Source organism: Lates calcarifer, linkage group LG18 (assembly GCF_001640805.2).
Source record: "Lates calcarifer isolate ASB-BC8 linkage group LG18, TLL_Latcal_v3, whole genome shotgun sequence".
NCBI lineage: Eukaryota > Metazoa > Chordata > Actinopteri > Centropomidae > Lates > Lates calcarifer.
Genome location: NC_066850.1, coordinates 9,282,978 through 9,292,911, shown reverse-complemented (window position 1 = coordinate 9,292,911; position 9,934 = coordinate 9,282,978). Strand labels below are relative to the sequence as shown.

The window sequence follows — 9,934 nt, the reverse complement described above, 5'->3', positions numbered from 1 at the left end:
GATGCTTTTGTGTTGGTGTGCTTAGACTGTGCCACTCACCAGCCACTTCATATCCTCATGAATGGCGAGCTTGCGGCACAGAGCAGGTACTGTCGGTACATACTGTGTGCATCTCTTACGAACTGAGATACCTTGTTATCTCCAAAGAGGGAGTCCCACAGAGGCAATTAGAGACACTGTTGTCAGTTCTACACACAACCTCCATCACATTTGTATTCCTGCTTGGCCTTTAGGGCTGTGTTACCTGCAGTAGTACTCAATGCAGAGGCTTACTTGAATGAAAACTGATCATGCCTGAACATTCTGGCCGTAGGAAAAGGTCGATTGCGTGTAGATATAGAAACCACCTGAATCTTATTTTCCTATTTGGACATGACTCTAATGTTAAGCGCTCATGAGGCAGTGTCCACACTCTGACTGATGTGTATCTTTTGCCTTGTGTCATCCTAACACAATTTGAATTGTAAATGTGCTCTGACGTGTTCTGTGAATGCCACCAGGGATACAGGGAACTTTTTTAAACAAATACACTACAGATGACACAGAGTAACATTACCATTCATTTGGAGTTGTGTAAATGGCCACCAGGCAAACATATTTCCATGTATTTTTGCCTCTGTTTTGTTCTCCACCCACTATTGAGGGAAATATCTGGCTCTTAATTAACTAACTGATTAATGTTAACCCCTACTGTTACAATAAAGCCGCAGGTCCTGAAAACCAACACACTTGGTTAAAAGATACTAATGGCTGAGTTACACTTACAATTTGGTGATAAAACAGTTCTTCTCTACATGCAAGATCTTGCAATGTCACTGTTAAACAAAAATATGGATAGGCAGAAAACTTAGTTAAGATGGCTGCTTTTATTTTACAAAAAGTTTGTAAAACGACAAAATAAAACTTTTTTTTTTTTCAAGTTTGTCACAGGACAACTCCCCGAATTCTCCCAGCTGCTCCACGATCCGCGCTACTTTGCTCTACAACTGTAAGTAGAGGTAGAGAGGTGGACGACGAAATTTGCAGCCGCCATTTTGGATAGCGGTGGATTTGAAGTTTCCTCCTGGACGTGAAATTAAGCCTCAGTGACATATTTCTCCGGATGAATGGTGGCTCACTGGGATAAAACCTGACATCCGAGCATCAACGATGACTCACAGACTGAACTCTAAAGGTGAAATAATTTCAGTGCCGACGTGCAGCGATCACAGGTAAGCCAATTACATTCTTTGTCCATGCTGTGTTGCTTGTTTCAGCCTCGTTGTTTCTTTATATAGTCTATGGCTTTAGCTTATTGTTCACAAGGCCGCGCACAAATTTTATCCTGCTGTTGCTGAGGCATTAATTTTGGCTGGACAGTGGTCACTGCTACTACAAATGACAACTGGCAGCTAACACTAGATGCTAACCTACTGGTTAGCACGTAGCTAAAATACTAAGCCACAGTAGTACTGCTGGAGAGTCATTAAGTCAGCAAACTGACTCAGCAGTATTTATCTACAGATTGCTAACATTAGGGCACATAAACCACCATAAGCTACTGGCCATATCAGACTAAAGGAGTCCCTCATGTTGAGCAACAGGATGTGTTATTGCTTCTAAATTCAGTTTTAATCTGTAAGAGGAGGAATGTGACATTTCTTCTCTTGAAAGTTAAATGGTCTTGTCATAAAGGAAGTTTTAGCATACTTTTTTTTCAAGTTCTGCCTGTAATTCTTCATTTGCCTATCTTGATGTGAGGGATGCCCTTTTCAATTGTGTATTTTAAGCAATTTGGCACCACAGATCCATTTGCCTGTGTGGGTTGTTTTCACATGCATGAATACTGCTGATTTGCATGTGAGCTGGCACTCTCCTGTGCTGCAGCGTTAACCCTGGCATCCCTCATGTTTGAGCTCCCATTACAACTTGACAGAAAGGTGCAACGAGTCTGAGGAAGATAAATGAGAGAAAAGAGTGTTTAGGCTGGGTTTTGTGTGACGCTGGGCTTTGACTCCCATGGGTGGTGCCAATTGGAGAAGCTGTGAAGTGTGTGTTCGTGGGCAGGGGGTGCATATGCTGTATTTATAGCACCTTTAAAGACGAGAGAGGGAGAAGAAGACAGAGTGAACAAGGGGGCGGCCATGATGTATGCCAGTGTAAAAGCAACACGGGTGACACTGTTGAGGTTTCTCTCAGCAATAAACAGAGGGTGGGGAATGTTTGAAGTGTGTATGTGTGTGTGTGAGGGAGAAGGGAGGGGGAGGAGGGTGTAAATAAATGGAACAATAGAGGCATTATTTCACTGTTATTCCACTGCTGTGTTTACTGTCTGCTCTCTCCTTGGTCACTTTCTCTGAGGGCAACATAGATAAGACAGAGCTTATCAGCTCTGCAGCCATGTCGGACAGGACACATTGTAACACCAGACCGCACACACTTTTAGTCTGTGCTGCACATTCTTCCACTCAGTGGATCTTTCACAGCACAGTAGACGTCATCTGTCAGCAACCTGTCTCTGGGGCTGGCATGCATGTAGATTATTTATAGTTGACTCTTTTATCGCATAACTCTTCTATCTTCCAAGTGATGTCTATTTTCTGCTGCTTTAGCCACACACTCTGGAGTGGTCCCCTCACACCCCGCTATAGAGGCCACTGTTGTTTACAGTAGGCCTGTCAGAGATATTTAAAGGATCAGTTCATTGAAATTAAACACATTTTCTCACACATCCCTGCTTAGCTAGTTTTTTTTTTATTATTATTTTTTTTTTATCTTTGGGTCAATCCAAATAGTTGTCCAGTCCCACATGGGATTACAAGACAATGCTGTATGTCACACAAAGACATCAACACACTCACAAAGCCATTTTTTTTTTCTGATGATAAAGGGCTTTGGATTTCGATACAGATGGTTTTTTAGATGGTCTTACTTGCAAAGGTTTTAGATATCTGCCTTCAAAACATCTGCCACCAGATGTTTCTGGTTTTTGACATTTTTTTAGGATAATATCCCACAGAATGATCCCCAGACCTTCCTTCCAACAGTTTTATCCTCAGGTAGCCAGGACAGTGTTTTTAGGAGAGGAAAGCAAAGTACTCTTAAGTTTTGAATTAAAAAAAAAAAAGAATTTAGTTGCTTTTAGCACTACAAATGAATCTCACTTGACCTCCATTGTGACAGCAAGAATCACAGACACAGATATCTCAGAAGCTCTGCATATAAAACCAAAACATAATTCACTTAGACAAGTGAGAGAAAATGAATCAACAACAGTTTCTTGTATCAATAATCATTCAAGTCACCTATCACAGAAAAAAAGCTAACATTCTCTTCTTTTCTCAGATGCTAGCTGGCTAGCATGCTAACTTCATCTGAAGAAAAGAAGAGATAGAAAACATTGGCGTTGCTTTCCACTGCTGAACACACCTCTTGGCGAGTAGAGGAATGAAGTTTGATGCTGAACTCACGTTTGACTGGTAAGTGAACAGCTGTTAAAGCTAACGTTGACTATGTAGTGATAACAACATTTACAAATAGCTCCATTAAGTGTAGTCAGCATTTTTGCTGTTCACTAACATGCTATACACTAAATGTTTGATCAGTAATTTTACATTTAAAATCAGACATTTTGATTTATAATTAAAATTGTAGTTTTATATTATTGAGGTGAATTGACACATTAAAGCAAGCTGTGTATTTCGCCTTTCATCTGGGAAGGGTTGTGAAAATGACCACAGCTAAACCAAGTACTAAAAATGTGAGAAACATTTTTAAAAAAGGAAGAAAAAAACACTGTTTGTGCTCAATGTAATTACCAATCAGAATTCTGTGTGAAGTTGTGTACGGATATTATGTCATGACATAACAGAGACAGCCATTTTGAAAAAGCAAGTTCAGTCATCACCATTAACTCAATTAGTTTCATGCATTTGTCTGGCTGTGTGTGAGAGTGCATGACAGATTGGTTGTTTGTGTGTGGGTTGGTGAGTGAGTGGGTGGGTGGAAGGTTTAATGTGTTTACGCCTGTGTGCCATATACGGGGATATGTGTGTGTGTGTGTGTGTGTGTGTGTGTGTGTGTGTTATGTGCAGGATGCTGTGTGTTTGCGCTCCAGCTGGATGCCTGCTGTCTGTGCTTCTGCTCGTCACCTGATATTCGCTGGCCATGTTCATTCAGTCCGCAGATTCCAGCTTTCATCTACACACACACGCATATACGCAAGCATACACACACTCTTCCCCATGATGTCACTGATTCTGCGCTCCATGGCAACAGTGAGCGAGGAAGTGGGGGGGGGGGGGATTGAGAGATATTCCTTCATAGTGAGAGGATGGAGTTGTTATAAATAGCTCCTGATGTTCCTAGGTGTCCGACGACAGGGCTGGGTGGGTCTAGGGTGGCTGAGGCGTATCACTGCGAACGTTGTGTCATTGTCAAGTGGCAATTTCAGACCACTCAGAGTGACGCCAGTCGTTCTGTGGCCTGTAGGAGAAACTTTTTGTCAGAAATAGGCATGTTATTTCAAGGATTTATCAGTTTGGTAGGTGGAGCTGAAAGCAGAAAGCAGCGCTATGAGTTGAATGGGCTAAAAATGGCTCATAGCTGGCATGGACACCCTTATATGCTTCCTTCATTGAATAACTTTCTTATTCTTGTCTGTCCTCAATCATTTCCTTTTCTGTATCCATGTGATTAGTTTTAATTCCCTGCAGCTCTCTGATTTGTTCTGCCTCATCCCTGCGTTCTCTGATCCTGCCGTTGCCTTTGTTGAATTCAGTGTGCAGTCTTTCTTAAAGCGTTGCTCTCCGCACTGTAGTCAGTTGATGTGTGGATGTGTATCTTGTTGTCTATACCAGTGGTTTTCAGCCTTGAGGGTCTGTGGGCCTTTCAAGGGGTCACAAGATAAGTCTGTGGGGTTGTGAGATGCTGCTACATTAAATAATATTCATTTTTCTCTTACTTTTCTGAAATTGCTGCTTTTTTAAATTAAACACTGCATAGGTTTTAGCGCTGTTCTAGTCTGAATCTAAACAAACATCTACACTTTCTTCAGCATGTTAAATAGCTTTGCTGTTGTGCTCATGCTCTTGTATCAAGGTACAGAAATAACCACACTTAAATAAACATATTTCAACAGTGTTTCCCCAGGTTATTTTCTGAAGATACAACTTAAAGCCCACGCAACTCAGATAGATGTGTGACCAAAAATAAGTTAGTTTGAAAGAGTGAAATAGGTTTACCAAAACTGAGCGATTCTATTTACCTGGGCAGGTCTCAATCTAATAAGGCAGGGCCACCCAAGTAGAGCCCATCTATGGAAAACACTGCATAACAGACATTAAAGTGACACCATGTAACTTTGGCAGAATAGCAGCCACTGTAGCTGCAAATGACGATTAGCTAAATGCTACACCTCTTTTTAGCATTTAGCTAAAGTGCTAAACACTTGTATCAGTAATATAGGTGGAGGAGTCATAAAGTCAGTGAACTAACTGACTCAGTAATGTGCATTATACAACAATGTTAATTAACATTAGCCACCATAAACCACAGGTCGTACCTGGTTGTGTAACATTTAATTTATAAGAAGATCAATGTCTTATTTCTTATCTCAAAAGTTGTTCATTGTCAGGGGGCATAAGGCAAAATGGTTGTGTACTATAAGTGTGTGTATGTGTGTACTGTAGGTTTCAGTGTGTCTGTATATGTACAAGCTTGTCTACACGTAGTCCATGATTAATAACAAGTGCAGGGCACACTGAGCACACTGACCCGAGTTTCAAAGCAGGTCTGCCCTGTGCTCCCTCTCTCCCTTCCTACAGTCTGAACAATAGTCCAGTGAGAACAGCCTTGCCGTCTTTAATGAGGATGTTTGGGATTAAACAGTGCATTTTCACCCTCTTAACATTCCTGCATGCCCAGTGCTGGGGAACAGCAAAGGTCCAGCTTCAGTCGCATGAGCTCCAGCCAAGATTGTGGACGAAAAATGAACAGAAGAAGTACTGAAAGAAACATTTATGCTGAAACATTTATTTGAGCTTGACTGTTCACTCAGCCGGCAGCTTATAAAACAATTTATACCATATCAAACAGACTTCATGAGCAGATAAAGTTGTCGTAGAACTGTAGATGTTCAATCCTTCCATTATTTTGGGAATTTTATCAGACCTCTTCATTATATTGGCTTAAAAGTTAAGAATAATGGAAACTTAAAATGTCTTCTCTTCCATGACAACTAAACTATCAATCACCTCATCTAACTCTCATCAAGAAAGAAAACAAGTGTATTTCACAAGATGTCAAAAGTGAAACCTATGATCCCCCACTGTCTCCCCATCATATCCATATTTTAGGTCTTTTAGCGTATTCACACTTAACTTCAGCCCTCTTTTTTTTGTTTGTATTTCATTTATTATTTCACAATATTCAAGTCATTAATTGGGTTCACCGAGTTAAAAGAAAAGACGAATAGATTTCAGTTTTTTAGCCACACAGGGTCAAACAAGGATGTTCATGACAGCTTTGATTCAGCTCCTGTCATATCCCTGTGTGAGTCTGCTGTCTGCTGAGTGGATGCCCCCTCCTCCGCTAACTCAGCCCGTCTGTGGGCAGCAGGCCTTCTGCTGCTCTCACTGTGAATGAATCACCCCTTATTCATAAGATCATGGCACAAAATGATTGTTTTGTCCCACTTTTTTTTTAGCAATTAAGGCAAATGCACTTCCATTTGCTCATGTGTCATTCCAGTGTAGGAGTGGCTTCTCAGACCCTGACCTTGATCACCTGCATTGAGTCAGTGGAAGAGAGGAAGTGCGTTTTCAGATACGTCCACTCAAAAAGCACAAATGTTTCTACGTATAGTAAATATGCTGATGGAACTGCTTTCAGCTGAATGCACGCTGTCATCTTTGTTCATCAGCTGTTGGAGTGAAGCATAAAGAGATATACTTGTTAATGGAACAGGGAGTGGGGGCTTACAGGGTTCAGACCAGCACTCATCTATATTTAATCCTGTAAATGGTCATTTAGAGGCACTTTCAGTGGAATCTGATGCCTAATTACAAAGGGAAAAAATCTCTCTGAGACAAAGCACATAATCAATAGGAGCCGTGATTATCAGCCTCTTTCTGTCTGTGTCCTTTGAAATCATTTCTGTTCCCACATGTTTTATGCCAGAAAACTGGCTTAAATTATTTATCAGTCTGTGATTGCTCACCCGCACATCCACACACCCATCACCCCACAAACACGCACACACAAATGCCCGCCTCATCTTTGTATCCGGAAATTGCTGTCAGGGCGGCTGAGCCGAAGCAGTCTGTGATCTAAAAGGGAGAAAGGGAGGAGGAGGAGCTGACTGTCAACAGTAAACAGTGTCAGAGTGGATACACCACGGCCAGCGTCCACTTAATGGCCTTATGTGGTGTCGCTGCACATTAGCAGGCTGCTGCACTACAGCATTATCCAGTTTAACTGCCCATTCAATCGACTTTTCTAATCTCACTTTTGTGAAAGGGCAAAAATGTGCCAGTATTGAATTTACCTCCAATGTAAAATACCTTTGTTTTAGAAAATACTTTGGTGAAACTTTTTGTTTTATTTGAGTCAAATCAGTTGATCCCTTTTCTCCCTTGTTTTCACATACTGAGTCATCAAAAAATGAAAAAGATTTTTCCCAGGGATTTTTCAAGAATGATTTAATGAAAAAGTAAAATATTTTAATGAAGTTGGACAAATCTGAAAGTGTGCAAAGGGAGAATTGCATGTTTATTATTGGTCTCTGTTAAATGTAATGTTTAAATCTCTTAAAATACTTTTACATTAGACATTTACAGTATGTCATCCTGCATACAGCTCTACCAGCCCTGGCTTCCTTACTCATAGCTCCCTCTAGAGAAATATCTCCAACACTGCATCTGAGTATGAGCTCACAGCATGGCCACCAATTAGTGCAAATTTCCTGTGCTGTAATATCATAACTGTGGCAATATCACGTAAGTGTTTAGACCCTATTAGATTAGACTGTTGTCACTTCCTACATCTCTAGTTGCTGGAAGATGCAGCTGATGTCACAACACCTTAATGTTGATACAGCTCCGATTAATGTTTCCCACATGAGTCAGCCCCCACCCTCAACTCGCTGATAATCTTATCTGTGATAGCGTGGAGAGATGAGGGGAGGGGGGTATATCTGTATATGTCTGAGAGAGTGTGTGTGTGTGTGTGTGTGTGTGTGTGTGTGTGTGTGTGTGCCTTGTGGCAAATAAAAATATATTTATGTCCCAATATTAGAGGAGACTATTCAAATATAAATTTCAAACAAGCTAAAATAAATGATAATAAAATAAATAAAAATAAAAATATTATATAAATAAAAATTGTCTACAGTTGTAGATAACATTTATCAGAAAAAAATGTGGTTCTTGAAACCAACTCAGTATAATAGTATCATAGTAGTAATAATACATGTATATATGCTGTTTTTCTGAACAAAGCTATTAAAAGCTGTACAGTAAACAATGAAATAAATAAAGTATAAAAAAACAACAAACATAGGCACAGTATTGTTAAAATGAGCATTAACAGATTTCTTTCTTTGTAATATGTTGACATCCTGATACTGTGTCTTATGGGTGGATTAAATGATTAAATAATCTCAGATCTTTTGAACATTTATGTCAAGGAATTGACCATTTCTAGGAAAATGGCTGTACAGCCAACTGTGTTCTCAAAGAATCTGAGCAGCTGTGAGGTTTCTGATGGGAAAACTAACCCCACACATATAAACACGTATGTATGAAATGTTATTTTGTTTCTTGTTTCATTAATTAGTCCATCTTTATCAGCCATTTTTCTTGAAAGTCTGACATTGTCAAGATAACAACACCTCTTCTCCTGACTCCATCACACTTTGCTAGAGTATAAATTGTTTCAAAAACTGAGTCAGTGTAGCCTGCAGTGACTCACATACGCGCTTTTGTATGCAGAAAAGGATATAGATCACATTTAAAATTCAATCATACACACTGAAGAGATACTCAGTAATCAAACACTAAGCAGGGTCAAAACAGAGGAGAAAAACAAGCTAATGATAAACTAACAAACAAAAAGAAAACTGCCAGATGTCACAGGTCTGAATTCACAATAGGCTATTTGAAATATGTATAATCAAACTGCAAATTATGCTGGTATAAATAGTCTGAATTGATGGTGCGTACCCTGTTATTTGACTGCCAGAGCGGTAAAGAGTCATAAACCTCGCTGGTACCTTCACCTCGCCTTTTATGTTGTTTTATTGTATTTGAAAAGGAGCTAAATAGCATTTCTAGTTATCCGAAATATACTTGAGCACAGGTAGCGGGAGCACAAATTAACCCTCAAACACCTGCCACGCAAGACACAAAAAGAACAAAGGAACGATGATGGCTTCAAAACAGGCAGCTCCACAGCCAACAATTAACCTGGAGTGGTGTTGCTTTGTCTCATGTAGGAGGTAGAAAACTCGGCATTTAAGGAGTCTGACTCAGTGCAACAGTGAGCATGAAAATCAGGATTGAAAGTAACGTAAAGACATTCCCATCAGGCTCAAGTTAAACCTAGTGTTTAGCGTTAATTAGCCAGCGTTAGCATGCTAACGCACAAAACTAAGAGCGTGAACATGGTAAACAATCTACCTGCTAAATATGAACACGTTGGCTTTGTCACTGTGAATGTGTTAATATGCTAATGCTAACAGTTCAAAGCAAGCCTATGTCAAAGATCAGCTCCACAGAGCCACTAGTGTGGCTGCAGACAGTCTCAGTCTTGTTTATATATAATCTTCTCTTTCCTCTGTTACCATAAAGTGATTGACAGAGATGATTTTTGTCTTTTCATAGATAAACCTCAGTCATAGATCCTCTAACAAAACTGTGCTTAAACTAGATAAAAGTGTTATTTTTAAGCATTCATA

The 9,934-nt window shown here is 40.0% G+C and overlaps 1 long non-coding RNA gene across 1 annotated transcript in view; it reads left to right on the top strand.

Annotated features, from left to right (window-relative positions):
* The first annotated feature begins 999 nt into the window (after window positions 1-999).
* Window positions 1,000-9,934, top strand: part of LOC127143554 (uncharacterized) — a 35,929-nt gene continuing 26,994 nt past the window's right edge. Inside the window, exons 1-2 of the long non-coding RNA XR_007815095.1 lie at window positions 1,000-1,211; window positions 3,325-3,458. This is a non-coding gene — a long non-coding RNA (uncharacterized LOC127143554). The remainder of the gene's footprint in view (window positions 1,212-3,324; window positions 3,459-9,934) is intronic.